Below are 22,675 nucleotides of genomic sequence, written 5' to 3'. Positions count from 1 at the left end.
AATTTTACTATATATATGTATATATATAGTGTATATTTATATATATAGTAAATACTATATATATACTATATTTAAAAAGTAACATTTCAGTATATATATGTATATATATAGTGTATATTTACTATATATATTTAAAAAATATAGTGTATTTTTTTAAAATATATATTTTAAAATTAAATATAAATATATATTTAAAATATATATAGTGTATATTTACTATATATATACATATATATACTGAAATGTTACTTTTTAAATTTTTAAATTTTTTAAATGTTTATTTATTTTTAACAGAGAGATAGAAACAGTGTGAGCAGGGAAGGGTCAGAGAGAGAGGAAGATACAGAATGTGAAACAGGCTCCAGGCTCTGAGCTAGCTGTCAGTACAGAGCCCGACACAGGCCTCGAACCTACGCACCCTGAGATCTTGACCTGAGCCAAAGTCGGACTCTTAACCAACTGAGCCACCAGGCGCCCCTGAAATGTTACTTTTTCATCTTTTGGATTTTTTGTTGAAAGGAATTTCAGATGAGTGAGAAAGACTCACTCCTACCACTAAACTAAATACTAATTTAGTTACCAACACATAATTTTACTTATGTTAAGTAACCCTTATAAAAATTAACTAATTAAACCCAGGTTACATTATTAGACTTTTTATTTGCTATTATGAAAATATTATTTACTTTCAAAGTTAACCCTGTGCTAAATCCTAAAGCAGCATTGCTTCTTACATACATACAGCTTTTCTTCCTGGTCCAGAGAAAACTATCTCATTCTTGACACCTTCACATCTTCGTAACAAACCTACTAACTTTTGCATTCTTTATACTTATAAAACGTTTCACTGTATGCTAATCATTTAAAGCTGACTGAATGATTGATTAGATAGTACATTAGGAATTATTCCCATTAAAGTTTAAGCATTAGTTGCTTGGTCAAAGTGTAACTATCACTTTGGGAAATTAGTGAAATCTTTAAGACCAATGGCAAAAACAACAATGAACTATACATATGAACCATATTCTGGTTGATACAGTTATTTTCCAACTATTTTAACAACCTGAAAATGAAATACACATATGTATGTGGGATTAAGCAAATAAGTAAATGGATGGCGGTGATGATAAGTAAAGAGAGAAGACTAGAATGTCCCATGAGTTAATAGATTTAGATTTGGAGAAATTAGTATACATTCATAAATAGTTTAATATAGATACAAATGGGAATATATTAAAATGTTTATAGATAAGTGTATATGCATAAGTTTGTATATCCACATATAATCCCTTGCTGTCTCAGCTTAGAGTCCCTAGAAGTACAGACATTCTATTACCAATGAGCACACCTAGTGCTTAGCTCTTGGTTTCTAATACCATTCTTTATACAAGGAACCAGGAATTCTTGGAAAAATAGCTGATTCTAGGACTGGGGCAGGAAATACATAAGATGTGACTGGAAGATCTTCTAGTGGTAAAGGATGGAAGAAAGGAAGTACTCAACAAAAGTATAATGGTGTTATAAAGACACAAATGCCAACCAAAATAACTCCCAAAGGATAATAACATAAAGAATACTGAATTATAACCCAAAGTATAAAATAGGTAACTATGAGGCCATACTAATATAAATGGTTGAATTTAAAGAGGGAGAATAGGCAAATCGCCTGGGCAGATGTATTCTAAATTGCATATGTAGATATTCTGTGTTCAAGGAGATAGAGAATGACTTCCTACTTCCTACATGTGCACTTCACACACTGATTTCTTTTCTTTTATTTTTATTGAAAAATTTTTAATATTTTATTTATTTCTGAGAGAGAGAGAGTCAGTATGAGAAGGGGAGGGTCAGAGAGAGAGGGAGATACAGAATCCCAAACAGGCTCCAGGCTCTGAGCTGGCAGTCAGCACAGAGCTGGACATGGGGCTCAAACCCACAAATGGGGAGATCATGACCTGAGCCAGAGTAGCAGGCTTAACCGACTGAGTCACCCGGGTGCCCCCACGCACTGATTTCTTTCCAAAAAGTGAAGACTGAAGAGAGAGGGAAGGAAAACACTTAGTAGTGGTGAAAACTGACTTTCATGACCTCAACTAGATAATCCAAGTTGACATCAATAGCAATAAATTATGTTGACATTATACACCTTTGATATGAATGGAAGAGAATGGTTCTTTATCACAATTGTTTTCTTCCAAAAAAAAAAAACAAAAACATAAACCCTGTCTAATCATAAGAAACAGATCAGAAAAATCCCAATAGAGTGCCATCCTACAAAATACTTAACTGGTACTCTTAAAAACTATCATGGTCATTGAAAACCAGAAAGTTCTGAGAAACTATTACAGCTCAGAGGACCCTAAGGAGCCATGATAACTAAATGTAATACGGTATCACATAACAGGACAAAGGACATTAGGTAAAAACTACAGAAATCTGAAAGAGTGTGTACGTTAACTTATAATAATACAGCAGTATTGATTCATTAATTATGAGAAATGTACCATACTAAAGTAAGATGTTAGTAACAGGATAAATTTTGCAAGAAAATATGGGAATTCTCTGCATTATCTTTACAAATTTTCTTTAAGTGTAAAACTATTCTGAGATTAAAAGTTTATTTGGACAACGTCTACCTTAAAATAAAAATTAAAAAATGAACTTCCTTTTATAAAACTATTTCTAGAGAAAAATCAGTTTTTATTTACAAACTCCTATATATAGCCACTTTCCAAACAGGGATTTGTGTGGCATTCAGAATGGTTTATTCCATAACTCCTAGTAAAGTATAAACTCTTACAAAAAAAAAAAAAATTACAATCACCTTCACAAGGGGAAAAAACACGTGAGAAAAATTTGTTATTATCTTTTTATTATAAAATTCAGATCCTAGTGGTAGCAATTTAATGTTTCATTAGTGTTTTAATCTTTTATGAAAACATAATCTAGCTTATTAATAATATAATGGGTAACTAATGTTCAAGAAACATGTACTTTTGATTCATAAGATATGGGAACTATTTTTATTGCAAAATTTATCATATAGAAGAGTATATACCACTTACATACAGTTTAAATAATAATAATAATAATAATAAATATGCTTGCATTCTCACAATTGAGATTTTAAAAATAGAAAACTGTTAGCTTCTTAGTATTCCTCTACTCACTTGATTACATTTCTACTTTTTATGTTAATCATTCTCCTTGACTTTCTTTTAATCTGTAGCTATCCTACAAGAATACCTCCAATCACATATTGTTTAGTTTTGTGAAGTTAAGTATGGAGCATGTACCTCCCTATTCAAAGAAAGTTTAATATTGTTAACACTGATTGGAGGCTCCCAGAAAACATGAGTTGAATGAAGTCTCTGGCGTCCATTCCAGCATTTCTGAAAGCTTATAGGGGTCCTTTTTGCATAATTCAGTGGGAAAAGCATGAGCTATTGAGAGATAGGGCTTATCAGAGTCGGGACATATGACAGGGCTGCAGTGTGGGCCATGGACTAGATGTGCAATAGCACATTGGGAGTCAGCTAACTTCTGTTTTTCATCTCTAGCCTCCCTGCAAGCCATATTTAGCTCTCAGGAGAAGCCAAAACAAAAATTTCTCTGAGGCTCTCTTGAGGTTACCCAACACAAAGGTTCATGGAAAAGAGAGCAGACGTCTAATCAATCCATGGTAAAGACAAAGAAATCAAGGAAATGATACATGTTCAATGTTTTCCAGAAGGGATTTTATTTTACACCTCCAGGTATAATGTCCACACTAGGGGTGTGGGAGAGAAAGGGGTGGGAAAGTAGCCCAGAGCCATGATGGTGGAAAAGGCATATGGAGACAAAAAACATTTTCCAAGCAGTACTCAGCCAGTCTTTTTATTTAATTCGGTTAAGGTTTCTTTTTGAGAGAGAGAGAGAGAGAGACAGACAGACAGACAGACAGACAGACTGTGAGCAGAGGAGGGGCAGAGAGAGGGGAAGAAACAGGCTCCAGGCTCTGAGCTGCCAGCACAGAGCCCAACACGGGGCTAGAACCCGCAAACTGGGAGATCATGACCTGAGATGGAAGTTGGCTGCCTAACTGACTGAGCCACCCAGGCACCCCAGTACTCACCCAGTCTTTCTTTTAATACTTTTCTCTCTACTCTTATTTCCATGGGTGTGTGATATGTAGGTTCCTAAGCATTTTGAGGATTTTTACTCTGTCATTTAGGTACTTTTCAATATTCTCTTGTGTTGGATGGGTATTTAATTTTCTTGGTTGTACTAAGTCAGTTACCATTCAACCTTCTGTTTTGCAGAATTCAAAAATTTTGCAGTGATTTCCTTCCCTATCCTTCCCATTGTTGTGATATACACACATACACATACACACATTTAATTTGATCCTTTGACATATTGTTTTGGGGATTTCAGACCAAAACAAAAATTAAAATGTGTTTAATTTGTCATCTGAAACCAGAACTTCAGAACTGAAATTACTCTGTAAAATAATGAAGTCATAACTGACATGATCATTTGATTTCAGTGTCAGGTAAGTGTATACTATGATTGACCAGACTGTAGTATTAAAACTGCTTAAATAAATGATGTCCACTTGCTTATATAATTATCTTCAACTCCCTTCTAGACATATCTTAAATGTAGAATGAAATCTCAATAATAGATACATGGCTATTTAGGAGAGTAAAAATCAATAATTGGTTCTTTAGGAATCAGATTTTCAACAGCCTCTCATTCCCAATAAACAAATCTCAATAATTCATTATAGTTGTAAACTGAGAAGTCAAAGATTACATTGATCCCAACCCAAGCTGTTGAAAAATAAAAAAAGGCACCTTTATTTTTCTAAATGACTGTATCAACATTAACTGGTATTCAAAATGAGTCGTTAGTGAACCGACAAGGAACTGAAATTTGCCAAATTTACGACATTAACACTATAGTGATGTTACTTAAAATTTAATAGAAAATTTAAAGAAAGTTATACATATTAGTTAGCAAATGCTTTAGGGAAATATATTACCTGACTTCTGTCAGTTGGTTATAGACCCATCTTATCCTGAATTTTCATTTATTGTGCCAATTTTTTCCTACAAATAAGCAAGAATGGCAAGTGAGCATATAATTTTACCACTCTGTGAAAAGTGCTATGGTAAAGGTATGCACTGAATGTTGTCCATATAGAGGAGGAGGCCCAGACTGGGGACACTGGTGTCATGGAAACTGCAGGGAAGAGGCAATGCCTGAACTGAGTCTTCACGCATTAGTAAAAGGCAGATACAGAAAGAAGGAACATTGCAAAGAGAATGAATTAAGCAAAAGCAAAGGAGTGACATTCAGATGTCTAGGCTACCTAGATCCATCGGAATTGGGAATATAAAATAGGAGGTAGAAAGAGATGATACAGACAAATATGTAAGGGGCAGACTAAGAGCACTTTATATGCCATGCTGTGCAGAACAGCGTTATTACAAATGCAGAGTTATTAAAAAGTTTGAAACACTGAGGTACGGTGGTTAAATTACAAATTATATGCATCACTCCAGAGTCAGAGTAAAGGATGGTTTATGCAGCTTTTAAATATACAACTTTGAACCACTTTGATGCCTCCACAAATGAATACATGTAATTTTCCATTGCCAAATACTCCTTACTGTGAAACACATTTTCTCCTCAAAATATCCCTTTGGGCCTAATTCGATGAACATTAGAACTAAAACTCATAATATTTGTATATTCTGAGACCAGAAATTATTAATGTCTGAAAGCTTGCTATTAAGTTGGCAATAAAACTGATTAATGGAATTATTTAAGGATAGACAAGGAGTCAATATCCAAAGTGGGGGTTTAGAGGACAGGAGAAAATGACTAATTCTGGATGGATGAAATCTTAAATACAGTTTAACTTTAGAATATTAATGATGGCAAAATGATGCATTTCTCTCTTGTTTTTCACATTTTCAACAAGAAATTGCTTACTGTGTATGCTTCAGTTATCTACTGCTTCTTTACCAACCGTCCCCCAGATTAGTAACAGACTAGAGGTGCACTATGTGTTACTCTAGGGTTGGCTGCTCAGCTCCTTGTTCCACATTGTATTGTTTGGATCACCCACACAGCTGCCTTCACTTAGGTATTCAGCTGTGGCTAACAATGCGCAATGGCTTCACCCACAGGTGGGCTTCACCTCAGTGGGTGAGATTGCTAGAGGCTTCCATGTGAAAACTTGTAGACTGCAACCAACTCATTCAGGAGTATAGCCTGAGCTGTTTTATATGGAATGGAGGCCAGATCTTAAGAGGATGAAAACAAGTTCCCTTGGCCTAGACATTTATAGTGCCACTTCCCCAGCATTCTACTGGTACCAGAGAATTATAGGGAAAACCCAGATTCAAAGGGTGGAGCAATACATTTAATCTCTTGATGGAAAGAATGGCATGTGTGCACAGAGGGATTGAGGGCAGCCATAAAAACAAAGAAGCCATCATATTGCCTTGTTGAAATTATGAGAAAATGAAGATATATTTTGGTAGATATTGAGGCAATTGACCCATAACTACAAAATCTCAATTTCAAAAGGAAAAAGGTGCTATCATTTTGTCCAAATTTGTAATGTTACCTACTGGCTTTTCTGAGAGACTTTGATTTAAATATGGATCACAACATGGAGTCTTACCAATATCTGAAGTACTTTTGTGCTCGTATTAATCAATATAGGTTGTGAACAAAAATTAGTTCATTCAATAAACATACTGTAGACATGGCTACTTCACTAAATATATACATTTTTAGCATTCCTATTTATACCGTTATTTTACCAGGGATTTCAGCCATAAGAGACAAAGGAAGACACACTAAATGAGGTTAATACCAATTATAAATTTACACCTTATTGCACACTGCTCAAACTAATACAGATACAGCATCATTTAAGGTTGAAAACTGTGGCTAAAGGAATTAATCTGCTCTGCATGGAACTCGGTTTATTTAATCAATGTTACTTCCACTAGAAAAGTGGATTAGTTTCTTCTTTAAGACAGAGTTAAAAGTTTTGCAGCTAATTTATTTTAATAAGTGTTCTCACTGACGGCTCCAAAAAAAAAGAAAGAAAGAAAGAAAGAAAGAAAGAAAGAAAGAAAGAAAGAAAGAAAGAAAGAAAGAAAGAAAGAAAGAAAGAAAAGAAAAGATCGGGGAAAGGGGTAGGGTACACTAAACTGTAATGAAGCACCAGGAAAGAAAGCATGACTTAATTATTTTTCTAGGGTGGATAATGAATAAATTAGCCACACTGCCAGCTTGCCATTTGTATAGAATTTATTACTTTTTCTTTAAGAAGCATATCATGACAAAGTCAATTTTTCTCCTGACTGCAAGCTGATTGATGGGCCAATATCTGGCCTCGAAAGACTTCCTCTACATCATTGTTTGGGTGATGTGGCTATCCTAAAGAGAGTTTGAAGTTTTCTTGAGTTCATGCTCCCCTATATAGTTACAAATGACAAGTATGTTAACTCTTTTTTACAAGCTGTCTGATCATGTAAACTACAAAGTGAATACCTTATATCTGACCAAATCCATATATGATTTGGGGGCTAATACTTATTATTATTTTTCTTGGAAGATTGCACAGCTATGCTGGGAAATGATATCACCATTACAGCTAGAGATGAGTGGGTCTTGTAGGGCATTATTTTTTTATGTGAAATGTGACAAATCAAGTTTCTAGGCTGGAAAAATTGATTCATAATTTTTAAAAAAATTTTTATCATGCTGGTGATTTATAAATAGAAAATGAGCATGAAAATCTCTTGTTATCTTTAAACCAGTTTTTATTTTGTTCATTAAAAATAGTTATATGTATCAACGTACAGAAATCAGTTGCATTTTTATACACCAACAATGAAGCAACAGAAAGAGAAATCAAGAAACTGCTCCCANACTCTTGAATGCTGACAAAAACTGAGGACTGATGGATGTGGGGGGAGGGGGGGATGGGCATGGAGGAGGACACTTGTGGGGATGAGCACTGAGTGTTATGTGGAAACTAATTTGACAATAAACTATTAAAAAAATAGTTATATGTATATAGATAGATTTATATATTAAATAGATATATCTATATATTAAAATTGTTTTCTTTAATGGATTTAACCTGGCTGCCTGCTTACATGTAAGATGTCAGCTGCTATGTTGGGTGGGTGGAAGCACAACATTGAAATAGCAAATGGAAAATGAAAACAAACAGTAGTCCAAGCTCAGTGTTCAAAATGCAGAGCCAAACGATATTTATTTTCCTTCTTGCAATTATACTTTATTTTCTTTCTTCCAAGTTTTTATTTAAATTCCAATTATTTAATGGACAGTGTAATAGTAGTTTCAGGTATAGAATTTTGTGATTCATCACTTACATAAAGCACCCAAAGCTCGTCACAAGTTCACTGCTTCATCCCCATCTCCTATTTCACTCATCCCCTCTGGTAACCATCCGTTTGTTCTCTGTAATTAAGGGTCTATTTCTCGGTTTTCCTCTCTTTATTCCCACTAACTCATTTGTTTTGTGTCTTAAATTCCACATATGAATGAAATCATATGGTATTTGTCTTTCTCTCACTGACTCTTTGGAGCTAGAGAGTATTATGCTAACCAGGCAATACTTTTAAGCACTCAAAAGGTCTTAGTGGTTAAGTATCAAGAAAGTCTATGGGGAGAAAAAAATACAGATAACTCTGTCTTTCCTGTGTATTTATTTTTAAGCAATCTCCTAAGTAGTACTTTTAATCAATTGAAGAGGACACAAAATGCTTGTCTCTTTAGAAAGTGATCTTCTTCAACTTCTATTTTCCTACAAGGGCAAACTACTTGTGATTGTGCAAGAGGTACAAACTCAACCCTCTGCTAAAACTTTTACATAATAGAGTTCTGATTAAATTTAAGAAATATAGATGTTTTAGTCCTTACAGTTATATGAAACTTTTAAGCAAATTTCTTACTTTATAAAAACAATTCCATAAAGTAATATATTTGTCAAACTTAAATTCAAAAGAAATGTACATTTTCTGTTTGTAGTCTGAAATTAGTTGTGTTGCTTGAGTTTTATCCCATAACATATCAGCTATTTGGAGGTTTCTTTGACCGTAAAAATGCAATTACCTATATTCATATCATTTTATAAATATGTGCAAACTAAATACATACAATCACACATGAAAATTTGCATCTCGAAAATTTACCACATGTGTCCGTTTATTGGTTTCCATTTTACTTTGTATTAATAGCAAAGCCTATATGCTTTCTTTCATTGAATACTATCAACTGAGCTATATATATTTCTTGATAATCTTGCCTTGCATGTAATGATTTTCCATTTACCTAAAAATGTTATATCATACTCTTTGACAATAGTAATCTCCAACTATATGGGAAATTTGTGTTAAAAATAGGCAGAGATGATAAGGACAGAATGGACACTTTTAGGCCTATGTCTATTATTGGGAACTAGACTAAGATCGATGACATCAACAGTACCTCTAAGTAATTCAATGACTGAATTCAGTACTTGTGAGCATCTCCACATAAGAATGTGCACCATCTTACAAGAATAAAAAAGTCTTTACTCCTCGGGTTGGAAATCATTTACAGTTCTCTGAAATTCTTCTGCATCCTCATGACTCAGTTCATCCCCAAGTATCTGTAGTGCTGTAAAAGGTTAGATTATTTCAGTGATATTTTATTTAATTATAGTTCTGGGGGTGAGTATTCCTTGATCCTTGGTTTTCTGTCTCCAATATGCATTCTTTAAAGCAAATGTCTCCACTCTCAGATTTACATTTTTTTGTTTGTTTTGTTTTTTTGTTTTGTTTTGTTTGTTTGTTTTTGCTCTCAGATTTTTTTCCCTTTTATTTATTCTTCCAGGAAGCTAATTCCCTGTTCTGAGAAGACATAAAGTTAGTAGAAATGAGCAAGCTCACACAAAAAATCTAAGGAGAAAATCAATTTTAAAATGTTAAGTGCCAAGTTTATAAAGTTAAGGTGAAAAACTGTCTCATTATAATTTAATGTATACTAATTATCTATTTGATAATAAACTAAATATCTGTTCACAGGAGTAAGACTCAAAACACAAGCCACAGTTACTGATAAAGGAGACAAAGGATAAAAATTAAGACTAGCTATATAATTTGTGCATCACAGTACATAATGAAAATGCAGTGCCCATTTTTCATAGAATATTAAGAAGTTCTAAACAGTGAAATCACAGTATTAAATCAAGTATCGGACCTAAGTGTAAAGTTCTCTGCCATTGCAGAAATTGAATGTATGCGAAGCTGGCCCTGATTTAAAAACCTATTGTATAGGTTTTTAACTTCATGGGGTTTTTTTGTTTTGATTAGTTAGAAATTACTATGTAAAAGACCGTTAATGCAGTAGTTAAAATAATATGCAAGCCTTAACTCTAGTAGCTAATGACATGAAGAAAAAAAATAGTAAGTTTGATTTTTCTCTTCTAAAACCTCTCATGGAAATCCATTTTTTTCTATTTAACACTGGGCCTTTGCCCACAAGCTTTCTCTATGGACTAAATCTATTTTTGCCTTTTCTTTCGTGGAACAGATACCTTTTCTTATCTATTTCCCTTCACATGGAGGCACTCCTTTGGCTTCAGAGATGAGTATAAAAAGCCTTAAATAACTTTGGCTACCTCCAGGAAAATGAAACTCCTCTTAGTGCTTAAATTAGAAAGCTATCCTTTTTATATCTCAAGATCACCCACAAAAATTTGATTTTCTTTTTTACTTCAAACTTTGGAATTGAAAAGTATAAACACAGTTTCTTACTATTCTAGGTAAAGGAAAAAGAATTCTCTTTTTTAATTTAAACTATAGAGCTGCTTTTAAAATGTGTATCTCTGAAATTTTAACCTATTTCCTTGAAGGAATAAAATCCCAATGATAATAATTAATAAGATTTATAATTAAATAAAGGATGAACTTCTTACTTTAAATTCTTACAAACTATAAGAACTAGTATAGATTTGATTTTGTGAATATATTTATTTTTTGGAATCAAATTAGAGAACTTAAAATCTAGAACATTCTTCCTAAATTGAAAGTTTTTCCATTACTAAAGTGCCATATATTTATTTTCATTGTTAGAAAACTCACTTGGGAAGAGGTGATACCATATTCATTAAATTGTGTTATTTACTGAGACCTACCTGTTTGTTAAGGACCTCAACTAAATTTTTAGGATTAACAAAACAAATATATATGTATATATATGTGTGTGTATATATATTAATATATATGTGTATATGTATATATGNCCACGAACCGCGAGATCATGACCTAAGCGAAAGTCGGACGCCCAACCGACTAAGCCACCCAGGCGCCCATAGTGGTTGTTTTTAAAGACAACCACTTCGTCTTTAAAAAGATATTGTTTTAAAGACAATATCTATGTAAGATATCCACTAATTGAAAGTTAATATTTTCTGGCACTAGGAAACAATAATTCTAAAGTTTAGCCATTATTTGCCTTAGAGAAATAAGACTCAATGTAAATTTTGAAACATTTTATTTTATTACAATATCAAAGACATACACATATTGCAAAAATAGTAAAATATACTGCTATAAATTGTAACATCATTTTACAAACCAAAAAACAAGAATTGCAATAATAAAATTTAACATTGATAAAATCTGGTTATCTAACCCAGTGTTCATATCTGAGTTTTATCAGTTGCTTTAGGAATGTCCTTTTATCGATATTTTTCTTTCCAGGATCCAATCTAGGATCAAGCATTGCATGGGGTTTTCAATCTAATTCATTCATTTATTATTTTTTTTCTGAAACAATTCTTCAATCCTTCTTTATCTTCCTTGATGCTGACTTTTTTAAAAGTAGTATAGACCATTTATTCTGTAGAATACTCTCGTTTGGTGTTTGTGTGGTGTTTCCTAATGAACAGATTCAGGTTATATATTTTTGGCAAGATTACTGCATCTGTCTGTCTTAGAGCATTATATTAGGGGTGACAGGATATTGGTTTGTACCAATGTTGGTGATGATAATTTCGATTATTTGGTTAAGGGAGCAATGGTTAGGCTGCTCTATATAGGTTACCATTGTTTTTTCTTTTAGTAATTAGTAAGTGATTTATGAGTAAATACTTAGAGGCTATGTAAATAATCTGTTTCTAATCAAGCATTCATTTACCAGTTTTAGCTTCCATTGATGATTTTTAAAGTTTATTCATCAATATTTATTTTTTGACATTTTGTCATTAAAAAGGGATTTTATTTTCCCCTTCTTCTATATGTATACTTTATGTACCTAATAAGTTACAATAAGAGAACATTGATAACATAATGAATATAATTAAGTTAAGTCCCTCAGCAAGCCTTTATCTTAATATTATCACCCCAATTTAACAAAAATATTAACAACAAAAGTTATTTTAAAGATATAACAGTTTTTGTTTATTATGATAAGAAGTTACAGCCATGGACAACACCGAAGATAGGGAATAAAGAAGAGAAGGAAGAATAAGATGGAGGGAGAGGGAGAAGAAAGTAAAGGAAGAATGGAGGGAAAAACAAGGAGATAAGGAGAGAAGAGGAAGAGAAAGAAAAGGAGACTGGAAAACAAGATAAAGGATCGTGAATGAAGACAATTCTTTAATGGAGTTAAGATGGAAGCTTTGATTGATTATATCACTACAATTTCTTGTCCAAAGGTGGTAACTTTTTTTAATATTATTCTGGGGATAATGCTAAAAAGAACAGCATCATCTGCTCTTATACACTCACCTTTGAGAAAGCTGCCACCACTCTTCGCACCATATGAGCTAGACTAAGTCTCTGGAGATCATGGGAGCTTGAAGACAGGGTAGAAATGGGTTAATTCCATGTTTTGCCCAGTTAAAAACTATTCCTGCATCACATTTTTGTACTGATAGACAATTTCAAGAATACAAAAATTAAGAACATACTGAGTAAAGAATCAAATTAAGGGTTAGTAATTTTAGCATATGATCAAAGAAAGTGTGAAAATTGTGAATGAATGAAATAAGTTATAGGTCATTTTAATCTACACTCCATTGACATGACTTTTCAAAGTGGATTAGATGACAGCATTTTTATACAATTCAAACCACCTAAGGACCTGGAACATAAGCTGTCCATTTAACTATTTATTTTCTTTTTTATTAGTGTCATTTATAATCTTTAAAATCTACCAGAACGGGAATTTGCATGTCATTGATAAAATAAGAATAAGCCATATACATGTTTTTTTTTAATATTTCAAAGAGTGGAGAATAGTGAAACAGATTCTCCTTTATAACTTACATCCCTTTAGTGCACCTTCCCCAGATATCCCATGTATTCCTTCAACATACTTCTAAGAAAAGTACTTATTCAAATTCTGTCAATTATTATATATTGAATTGTCCTGTATTGCCCCATTATTGTTTTTGATGTTGTTAATTTATTTTTATCATTAGAAAGTAATATTTATTCATTGAAGAGAAAGTAGAAAGTAGAAAATATACCTCAAATAGGTAATATAAGAAAAAAAAAGAATCCCATGACATCGGTATCCATATTAAGCACAATTTAATTTAGCATATTAATTTTAGTATATGTTTCCTAAAGTTCCATTTCTCTCTTAATATTCTTTATTATTATTCTCCAACTTTCTTATTATAATTTTATTTTCTATATCATCCACTTATCAATATCTATCTATTCCTACCACATACCTACCCAATATATCAATTTACTTTCGCTTTTAATTTTAATATGTATTATTTTCTTCAAATTATTTTTGTCCTTAGGAATATATCAAGCAATAATTGCCTTTAGAATGGGATAACATTTTAAAGTTGTGACATTTTAGTAATTTCATAGTTCTTTCTGTGAAAATATCTGTTATTTTTTTATATTTACATATGTTTTAGTTTTCACTAAGTAATATTACAACTATACAAAATGGTGAAATTGTATAAAAATCTTGTATATATCTATGATTATGCCCTTATAAATAAGTTTTTATAATAACTTATAATTAACAGTTAAAAGTTATTAAAGAATATTGGCTTCAATCATTTTTCAAATTTCTATTCAGAAAAACTAATTGACAATGCATGGTAAGAATAGTTTGGAATATATGGAGATGTCAGTATTTAAGAAAAATCTTTGTCCCACACAAAGGGCAGTTGGTATGGTTAAAATTAATGTCATCAAATAATTTTCTGATTTTATTAAATATAACACAATACCTTACTTACTTCTTTGATAACTGCAGTAGGTATGTTCTCTTTATCTGCAATCAATTTCTTTTATGTCTTTACACATTGATTCTTTCTAAACAATTTCATTAAACTATATGCAACGAATTTGCAGGCATTTTATACTATTCATGGATTTATTTTACTATCAAATATTCTGCAACTATGTTATCAAATTTTCTGTCCCTAATTTTTGTATTTTTTATATACAATGTCTTCTCTTTTGCCAGTCAAATCTTCTAGTCACTTAATTTATATTTTTTCTATTCCTTTTACTTTTAGAAAGCACTTGGTTTCCCTGAGATCAGTTGAATATCAGTCTATTTCTTTCTGTTTATGATTTTATTTTTACATACTTTTGGATGTAATATAACTAAATCTTTTTTTCCCCAAAAATGTAGTTTAGCATGCCACTATTATTTGAATCCTTTCTTTCATTAAAACTAACATTATAGGGCATTCAGGTGGCTAAGTCGTTTGAGCATCTAACTTTTGATTTCAGCTCAGGTCATGATCCCAGGATCATGGGATGTAGTCCCCCATGGGGCTCTGCCCTGAGCATGAAACCCACTTAAGATTCTATCTCCCTCTGTCCCTCTCCCCCACTTGTGCTTTCTCTCTCTCAAAAATAATAATTAAAAACCCTAAAATTTTTATATATTCATTAGCTTTAGCTTTCTATTCTATTCCTTTAACTATCTATTATTGTTCAAGGATCACAGGTGTTTTGATTAATTGTGTTAATAGTATAATCTGATAGGCCAAAGAGAAAGCCCTTGAATTTTTTCCATTCATTTAATTACTATTCCAACTATTTTCTGTTTTTTAATTGCAAAGAAATTAAATTTAGAAATTCATATGTGGATGATAAGAAAATAAGTCTTCCCACTGTGGAAGCTTATTTTGTCTTCATTTCTTCCTGTCTTTTTCAGGAATAATAATTTTATTACAATTTGTTGATGACTTATATGTACAAGATATATGCATTGTAGTTTACAAATATGATCCATTCCTTTCATAAGTATTTATTTAGAGTTTGTAATGGGCTAGGCCCTCATGTAGGAAGCTGATAATATAATGGTAATAAAAGCTATGCTTTCTACTCTTATGAAATTGATGTTTAATTGGAGAGACTGTTTCTGAAAGAAGAGACAAAGCTGGAAGGAAGCGGCGGAGGAGGAAGGAGCCTCTAGGTAATGCTATGGGGAGGCAAAGTCTTCTAATAGGATAATCACAGATGTGTCTTTAAGGAGAGATGCATCCTTGAGGATCCTAGATCCCACGAACTGCAACCAGCTTTGGTGGACTTTATCAGAAAAAGGAACGTATTTCGATAGCTAACAGAATTAATGAGAATTCTAAAGGGCCAGTACTGAAGAAAGGTAAGATGAAACGAGACAAGAAAGCAGCAGACACTATTTAAGACGCCCTGCAGGACTGTCTGTGGCTGGGAGACACTGCTGCCTACTGGATGTTTGATTCCATCTCTGCACCCCTGACACTACAGCAAAGAGTCTCTAATAATTCCTGCATCTTTGTGTAACTTCTTCAGACTCAGAGTCTTAGGTGAAAGTATTGTGGCAATCTAAGTTCAATGCCCATGTTTAGGCTACCAGGAAACAAAGAGAAGGAATGTTTGTAGCTTTCACCTTTCCCTCCATTGCGTGTATTGGAGTCCAGTCTCCAATCAAGATTTACATGAGACTTTGCCAAATCAAGATTTCAGATATTGGCAGAAAAAAAAAAAAAAAAAAAAAAAAAAANTTTTGACAAGTGAGAACATTTTTACCAGTATTAAAACACGTGTGATAATATTTATTAGGATTTTTAGTTTAACATGAAAAAAATAGAAAAAAAAAAAAAAAAAAAAAAAAAAAAAAAAAGAGAAAAAAGTCCGTTATTTGTTGACACTTGAGCTATAATTTGGATGTAGAAAATGACTGTCATGCAGAGATGACAAACAAATGCGAAGTCAGGAATGAGATTAAAACATTTGAAAACAAAAACAGAGACCAGAGTTTATGGAACAATGTATGATCTGTATTATTTTTTAGATGTTCTTAATCATACTAGATTATGATCTTTTTAGATCTAACATTGAAAGCATATTTTACACAAGATTATGTGACTGCTTGGATAAAGTTAAAAAATTACTGTATTAGCTTTTTGTTTGTATCAGTTGTAATTATCTATTTGTTTTCACCTTTTCCCAATAAATATAGTGATATCCGTAAAAATCTACCGATATAAAATTATTTCATTTAATCTACTCCTCAATCTTATTTTCTATTATTTTATTCATAGATTAAAAAATGTATTAAAAAGACAATTTGAACTTTAATTATGTTAATGCTGTATCAATTTTTAAGAATAATCTGAATGAACCTAGATTTATGGAATCTTTTAAAAATATTGTTTTTCAGATCTAGAACAAATCAGATACCATGGGAAATATGTATATGTGCATATTTATGTATGTATGTATACATATGAATATGTATATTTTTAATTTAAAAACAATATTTCATAAAACTATCTGTGTGCAACTTCCATATTTTAATTCACATGTCTCATTGACTACTGACTGGGAATGATTGATAAGTGTGAGCTCTGGTGGCACCTTCCTACATCCCCCCAGGCAGAGCTTAAGGGAGCTTCAGGTGCCTGTAGGAGTCATAGAATAAGTTTGGGGATCTCCAAACTTTCTCTACTTTTGCCAGTATTACTATTGCTATTTTCTCAGTATTTGAATTTTTAGAAATGGCCATATATGTCTTGCTTGACCTGAATCTTTTGACCTACCTGAGGTCCTTGAAAGGATTACTGCTAGTAGATGAACATGCTGACAACCCATTCCAAAGTTATTAGACATTTGATTGATTCATCACTTTCTTCATTGACTGATACAATAACTCAACAACGATTTATGAAACTTTTTCCTACTATGTGAATATAAGTCACGTAGTCTATAACAGATTGTTTCCCGATCCAAATGCCGTGCCCTTGGAAAATTACTTAACTTCACTGGGTCTCAGTTTCTAATCATGAAATGATGATAATAATTTTTTCACATTATAGACTTTTATTTTTTAAGCTAACATATGGCAAATGACACTACTTTTGTTGTATAGTTCTAGGAATTTTAGTACGTGTATAGCAACCATGAAAAACAGAGTACAGATCAGTCCCATAACCCCCAAACACTCACTGTTAGCTCTTTTTATTTTTAACCTTCCCCCTACAGTAAACTAACAATCACCTATCTTTTTTATAACCTTCTACTTTTGAGGACATTATACAAATGGAATGATACACTACATTAAGTTTTGAGACCAAATATTTCACCTAGGACTCAGCCTTTGAATCTCATACAATTTGTGGGGATCAATAGTTCACTTTTTTGTATATGAATATATTCCATTGCTTGGATGTATCATGTTTGTTTTTCAAGTATTAGTTCATTGAAGAACCTTTTATTGTTTCCATCTGTAGGTGATTTTCAATAGTCTTCCAATAAATGATCTTGCTCATGTTTTTGTGTAAACATGTTTTCATTTCTCCAGAGTAAATATATCTAAGAGTGAGATTAATGGGTTCTATAAAATGTGTATATTTATTAGAACTCTCAAGCTATTTTCTAGAGAGGCTGTGTGACTTTGCATTCCTATCAACAGTGTATAAGGGAATTGCTTTCCATTCTCATTGGTACTTGGTAGTCTCATTTTTTGGCATCCTAATAAGTATAGTGATAAACTCAAAATTTCTATTGACTTAATGGCTAATAATATTGAATCTCTTTTCATGCACTTATTTATTATTCATATATTACCTTTGGTGATGTATCTTTCCAAGTCCTTTATTGTTTTTTAGTTGGGTTGTTCTTTTTTTTTTTTTTTTTTTACTGTTGAATTTTTTAAAATTAAACTTCATGTTTGAGAGTAGTTTAAATTCACAGAAATATTGAGTGGAAAGAACAGGAAGCCTCCACATATCACATGCCCCAAACGAATACCACCTCTTCCACTATCAGTACTCCCCACCACAGTGGTACATTTATTACATTTATTAAATTATATTTATTACTGACGAACCTGTATAGACAAAGGATTATAACCCAAAATTCACAACATACCTTAGGTTTCTTCTTGGTGTTTTACATTCTCTGGGTTTTGACAGATATATGATGACATGAATCCACCTTTGAGAAGTCATATAGAATATTTCCAGTGTCTTAAAACTCCTCTGTGTTCTGCCCATTCCTCTCTCTCTCCTCACAAACTCCAATAACACTAATCTTTTCACCAACTCCATAGTTTTGCCTTTTTCAGGATGTCAGATAGTTGGAATCATACAGTATGTACCCCTTTCAGATTGGCTTAGTTATAGGCATTTAAGTTTCCTCTGTGTCTTCTGATGACTTGGCAGCCATTCCTTTTAAGTATTGAATAATATTTCATTGACTAGATGAACCAAAATCTAGTCCATTTTGTTTATCCATTCCTTTGTTAAATCAAAGGACAGTTTGGTTGCATTTTACATTTATGTATGATACATTTTGCATTAATGTTGTAAAGGGTGTAAGTTTATTCTTTTTTGCAAGTCATGTCCAGTTGTTCTAGCACCTTGTGTTAAAAAGGAGTATCTGTTCTTTATTATATTGAGTATGCTCATTTAGCAAATATTAACTGCATTTATGTAGGATCTCTATTCTCTGTTTCATCGATCTATGGGTCCATTTTATCACCAATACTATAGTCTTGATTACTATTGCTTTAGATACGTATTAAAGTCAGATAGTGTCAATCCTCCAACTTTGTTATTCTCCATCAGTATTGAGCTGGCTCTTCTGGATCTTTTGTTATGTCCATATAAACTCTTGATTTAGTTTGTCAATTTGTGTTGAATTTTGCAAATTCTTTATATATGTAGATACAGATCCATTTTTATTACATAATTTATAAAAATTTTCTCCCAGTCAATGGCTTGTCTTTTCATTCTTGTAAGAGTGCCTTTCTCAGAGAAAAATAATTAATTTTGATGAAGTACAATTGATCAATGTTTGCTTTTAAGGATCATCCTTATAATGTCACATGGAGCTTTTTCTCCCATGTTTTCCAACAGGTGCCATGTTTGATCTATAGTTCATTTAGATTGAATGTCTCAAAGATTGTGAGAGTTAGATTGAGGTTCATTATTTTTCATGTCAATTTCAGTTATTCCCACATTATTTGTTGACAAGATTATCCTTTACTTATTGAATTTTCCTGGCACTTTTATCAAAAGAAATCATTTGGCCATATTAGTGTGAGTTTATTTCTGGACTCTTTTTCTGTTCTATTGATCTATATACCTTCCTTTAAGCAATACCAATGGCAGCAGTGTAATATATCACAAAGCCGCATGGTGGTATCCTCCCATTTTATTCTCTTTCTTTCTTTATTCCTTTTAAAAAGTATAGGTATGCTAGATTCTTTGCTTTTTCACATAAACTTCATTTTTTTTTTTTTTTTTTTTTTTTTTCNATAATATTGGTTTCAGGAGTAGAACCCAGTGATTCATCATTTACATAGAACACCCAGTACTTATCCCAACAAGTGCCCTCATTAATGGTCATCACCTATTTCGCCCAACACTCAGCCTCTTCCCCTCCAGCAGCGCTCAGTTTGTTCTCTGTATTTAAGAGTCTCTTATGGTTTGCTTTCCACTGTTTTTTCTTATTTTTCCTTCCCTTCTCTATGTTCATTTGTTTTGTTTCTGAAATTTCTCATATGAGTGAAATCATATGATATTTGTCTTTCTCTGACTGACCCATATAAACTATAGAATAAGCTTGCCTACATGTACAANCAGCACAGAGCCCTAGGCGGGGCCCGAACCCACGAACCGCGAGATCATGACCTAAGCGAAAGTCGGACGCTTAACCGACTAAGCCACCCAGGCGCCCCAAACTTCATTTTTTAATCACAAAGAATATTCCTTACATTTTCTTTTTTAAATTTATTTATTTAAATTCAAGTTAGTTAACTTAAAGTATAATATTGGTTTCAGGAGTAGAACCCAGTGATTCATCATTTACATAGAACACCCAGTACTTATCCCAACAAGTGCCCTCATTAATGGTCATCACCTATTTCGCCCAACACTCAGCCTCTTCCCCTCCAGCAGCGCTCAGTTTGTTCTCTGTATTTAAGAGTCTCTTATGGTTTGCTTTCCACTGTTTTTTCTTATTTTTCCTTCCCTTCTCTATGTTCATTTGTTTTGTTTCTGAAATTTCTCATATGAGTGAAATCATATGATATTTGTCTTTCTCTGACTGACCCATATAAACTATAGAATAAGCTTGCCTACATGTACAAATATTTGCAGGGTGTTTACATTTGAATTTCATTGACTTTGTACATCAATACACTTTTAATTGGCATGTTTAATATGTTAAGTGTTCCAATTCATGAAAATAGTGTGTCTCTTCATTTATTTCAATCTTCTAAAAATTTATTTCATTATATATATTTTTTTCAGAATATAAATTCTATGCACAGTTTGTTAGACTTTTACCTAAGCATTTTTGTTTCTGGGGATATTGTAAGTGGTATTATTTATTAACTTCAGCTTCTAACTGTTTATTGCTAGTATATAGAAGCACAATAGATTATTTCAAGTTGAACTTGTATCCTGAAACCTTATGAAATTTACTTATTAGTTTTAGGAGCGTTTTTAAAAATGACTTGGGATTTTCTATCTAGATTCACATCATCTGTTCATGGGTACATTTTCTAAATTTTATGCATCTTATATATTTTTCATTCCTTATTGCCCAGGCTAAGACTGCATGCATGACATTAAATGGAAGTGTTGAAATTGAATATTCTTGAATTTTCCCAATACTCTAGGGAAGATTTTATTGTAAACTATGATGTTAGTTGTAGGTTTTTTGTAGATGTCCTTTATTAAAATAAGGAACTTCCCTTCTGTTCCAAATTTACTGATATTACTAATTTTTATTATGAATAGATACTGAATTTTGTCAAATATTTTTTCTTCATCAATGTCTATAGTCATGTTACCTTTCTTCTTTAGAATTTTAGTATGTTCACTCTGTTAGATGGCTTACATTGATTTACTTTTGGGATATTGAGTCAGTTTGGCCATCCAGGGCTACACCCTTCTTGGTCATGGTGTGTTATTCATCTTATATATTGCTAGATTCAATTTTCTAATATTTTAACTTTTTATCTATATTGGTCTGTGATTGCCTTTTTTTCTTGTACTGTCTTTGTGTAAATTTGGTAATAGGATTATACTGGCCTCATAAAATAAGTTGAGCAGTGCTGCCTCCTTCTATTTTCTGGAAGAGATTATATAGAATCAGTGGTACTTTTTTTTTTTAAACATGTTTCATAGAATTCATCAGTAAATATTTGGCATATAGATTTCTTTTCTAAGAAATCTCTTAAGTATGGATCCAAGTCCTTTAATAGTGAGAAGATTATAGATTCTCCTGATATACTCTATGTCCACTCCAAAGGCCATAGCTGGGTTTGGAGCTGCAATGATTCCAAGCCAGGGGACACAGAGGGGGAAAATAAAGTAAAATCACCATAAGATTAAAGTCTAATTTTGGTCTTCTTCCCTATCTGGCCAATACTGTTTACTTCCCAGAGTCCATAAAGAGTTATTCTATGAATTCTGCCTACCTTTCATAGTTACATTTAATGGAGAGACCAGGTGCAATGTGCTTACTTCTCCTTAGTTGACCCTGGCATCAAAATTATAGCACATTAGGTGACAGTGTATTAAAACATGAAAAATTCTTTGACTAGTGCCTGAAAAGTAGCTAGCACTCAATAAATGGCAATTATGATCATTGTTACTATTGTCCTGCACTGATCTAAGGACTGGGATACATTCTCTGCCTCCATGGAGCTTATAGATTAGAAGAAGAGATAGATATAAAAAAAAAAGATACGAATAATTAGTTGCGATTTTTAGGAGTGCTACAAAAGAAGACCATGATGAGACACAGAATATCATTTTTGAGTGAACTCATTTCATGACTATGCATACATGGATGTGCTTGTCAATTATTGGGGGTCACAAGATATATTTTGGTTATTCAAGGAATTAAACACTCAGTGTGTTATCAGGATATTTTGGGATTACAAGTAAAGTTACAGAGCAATTTTATTTTATAAGACTTTTTACTGTTTTATTTAATAATTAAATTAGTGGCTTCATTTTAATGTCTACTCTCTGCCAGGTATTGAATGACTTTTTTAAATTCAGGATATCTTAGCACTTGAATTATGTCATCTGAATCTCATCTCTTACCATTCTTTTGACAAAATGGAAAGATAAGTTCCTGGAGTGCATCCATTCCAC

This window comes from Crocuta crocuta, unplaced genomic scaffold (assembly GCF_008692635.1).
Source record: "Crocuta crocuta isolate KB4526 unplaced genomic scaffold, BGI_CrCroc_1.0 scaffold125, whole genome shotgun sequence".
NCBI lineage: Eukaryota > Metazoa > Chordata > Mammalia > Carnivora > Hyaenidae > Crocuta > Crocuta crocuta.
The sequence above is the reverse complement of the archived record's forward strand: the minus strand, read 5'-3'. Positions refer to the sequence as shown.